Raw genomic sequence first — 3362 nt, 5'->3', positions numbered from 1 at the left:
TACATAATCCTGGCATTTTAATTGTACAGTATACTAATGGATGTCTTGTCTATTCTGTCATCTTAGACTTTCTTCTTTTCCAAAATAATGAATATATAAACAGTTCTATGTTTTGGGTCTTTTATTTTCATTCAGTCCACAGTCAAACTCCCATTTTAGTCTCACTAGATCTATTATAATGTAAATACATACAATACAGTCAGAAACAATTCTTACAGAGAACATGTTGCAATTATTAACATCCAAATCCCCAACTTGTTCAATTGTAAATGCATTCAATTTGAACCAAATTATTGTATGTTAAATTTATTGTGATAATAAAAATGTAAGTTTTTCCTGCTTACATGTGTAAAAAGAAGTTGGGTTTTGGAAGGGATGTGACAATGTACTATTTGTCATGGTTCACAGCAATTGCCATAGAAAAATCTTGAAGACTGTTGGACCTTGTTCAACTATCATTCTTCATTGTCTCTGAGCTGCTAAACAGGGCAGAAGCTTCATCCCTCTAAAGAGGGAATGTCAATAATGTCTAAAGTCCAAAGGAAGGAAAGCTGCACTTTTGATGTTTATAAAAACAAACATTTTAAAAAAATATGTTTTATAGATGTAATTAAACTGGAATGTATTTCTTACTTTTGTTGCTGATTAGCCTTGTTTGCATAAATCTGACATAGTTGAAATGTAATTGATTCATGCCAGCTGATTTACATATCTCTGTTATATTATTTTGCTTGGATTCTTTCAAATAAAATCCATGTATATGAAAAGTTTGTTTTTTATGGGTATGGCTATTTGATATTCCCTGTTATATGCAGAACTGCGACACGGCACTGGTGAAAAGTCTCTATAGACTTGGAAAAAAACACATCATTGGACTGTGATCAAGCAAATGTTTTTATGTTTTTGTTCACAAACGTATTGAAAGAAAACCTGTTTATATGTGCCTGTTGGCATATAAATCAGCTTTGGTGATTTACATACAAGACAAGTACAAGACACTGTATACTGGCACATCACTTTGTGGTTCAAGGCTGATTTTTGAATTTGCTTAACTAACTCCATAGCCCCTATTTTGAAGTTGCTTTGGTCTTCATGTGTTGATTCCGTATCACAGATTCCACGTCAATTGATTGTTCTATATTGACTGTATATGAGTTGCTTGAAATAGAGTTGCAAGAAGGCATTATTCCATCATCCACAAAAATTACCCCATTGCATTTAAATAAAAATGGGGTTCTATTGTGTTTAGTTGGTTTAAGTGCCAGCAGATCTAAATACTGCTCCTTTAAGTTTTACAAGCTTAACAAAACTGAATTTCTCTGAAAAGACTTGCATACTCGTTTCAGTGCCCTTTATGACAAGAGGTGAGCAGTTTGAGTCCTGTCACCCAAAGTGTGAAAAGAGAAGACACTGTTTTACCATAAGAGACAGGGTCAACTGGACATATTAACTTGTTATAAATCATATTTCATTCAAAATGAAAACCATACTTAGTTATTTCCATTATATTTGTGTCAGTAAAGTCTTTTGTGCACAAGACAAGACCCTTGTGGCAAAATAATATGTACAGGTATGATCTGAGATCTGGCCTTTTGATTGCCTGAGAGTGGCTTCATGATTTGTAATATAAAAAATAACCTGCATAGTGGGTGAATTTTGAGGCCGTTCAAGGAGTGGAATGCCTCACCTCTTGCTAGATTAATGCCGAGACAGTGACAACTGAATTTGTAGCCTAGTGAGAATGTCAGTATTTAGAGATGAAAAGCTATTTGAAAATAGCTTGTCTGTCAAGACATCCACCCCGAGGAATAGATAATATACCATTGTGCATTAGGGATCTGTTAAGAATACAGGACGTGATGATAAAGAAAAAAATTGTACTGCAGTTATTTTAAGGCATGCGACTCTGCTAGCAGAGTAAAAAAACAATTCTAGTTTGTCAAATCCTAGGAGGGATGGGGCCTCCTGGAGGTGATGTGAATACACTTTTAATATGTACACTCTCCTACTTTTTGTATGATTCTTTACTTTCTCTTGCTACAAAATCACAGTTGTTTTGATAATTTATCCTCTTGCACATTAATCAGCCAGAGGATTCCTCTCAAAGTAATGTCATTGACCTCGCTGCTGCATTTCCCTGGGCCAAAACAGAGACATGACAAGATTAAAATGCCCATTCAAAATTAAAGCAACTAGGTGGATAATTAGGAGCAGTATGAATAGGGAAACTGGCAACCTCTAAACAAATGTATTGCAATCAATTTAAAGCACCCATTTTGACTTGAGAAAATAAAGATGACTCAAAACAAATGCAGTGTTATTCTGTACCTTTTGCATAATCTATCACAGGAAAATAGTGTTAGGAAATGCACAAGCCACACTTTTCTGTCATTACAGAAACTGATGTGTCCACAGCCATGTGTTATGTGTATGCTTGTTAACATAATGTTGAGAACAGTTACTGTAGGTGCTTCATCTATTTGTAAAAAAACATTTAATTAGCATTATAAATTTGCTTGATTTCTGTGTCATTACAGAGAGCTGCCTGTGTGGGTATTTATGTGTCTGCATGTGTGGTGTATTTTTTTATTTATTTATTTTAACATCTGCCCACCCCACTATGTTCACTGCATCTGTTACTTGGCACTTCATCAGATCAGAGAGAGAGAGAGAGAGACACAGAGACAGAGAGAGTGCCAGCAGAGGCCAGCGTAGCATGCAGCCCCCCCCGCACTGCAGCGCACACATCCCGCCCCCGCAGCACCGTACAGCCGCCCGCCATCCGGCCCCCCACTCGTCCCACTACCGCCAGGCTCAGCAACCACCAGCAGCAACTCAGCTATGCTGCAACTCTGTCCCAGCCCACCCCCCCAGCCCCCACCGAACTGGGAGAGATCAAACAGCTCCTCAGCATCCTCTGCTCTAGGTTGCTGAACTGAGACCTACAACACTCGGGTAGGGAAGAAAAATTCTACATGTAAATAACTACAAATAAATAAATAAAGTAAAAATAAATATATATATATATATATATATATATATATATATATATATATATATATATATATATATTTATTAGTACTATTAAAATAATTACTATATTTGTACTTTACTGTTTAAAGGAAACTTAAAATGATAAAAGGTTGTGTTATTGTTAGACATTTTATTTCATTAAGAATAATATTGGTTGGATTACATGAGTTAATTTACTGTTAGCTGTTGGAACATTCAGGGCCTGTATTCCTCTGCTTTTGGGCTGAAGAGCACAGACCCTGAATTTATTAAAAATACAAAGGATGTAGATGTGATAGTTCTGTTGGAGACATGGTGCCGTGCAGACGCGCTCACACACTGCCCCTCAG

Source organism: Acipenser ruthenus, chromosome 1 (genome assembly GCF_902713425.1).
Source record: "Acipenser ruthenus chromosome 1, fAciRut3.2 maternal haplotype, whole genome shotgun sequence".
Lineage (NCBI taxonomy): Eukaryota > Metazoa > Chordata > Actinopteri > Acipenseriformes > Acipenseridae > Acipenser > Acipenser ruthenus.
The sequence above is the reverse complement of the archived record's forward strand: the minus strand, read 5'-3'. Positions refer to the sequence as shown.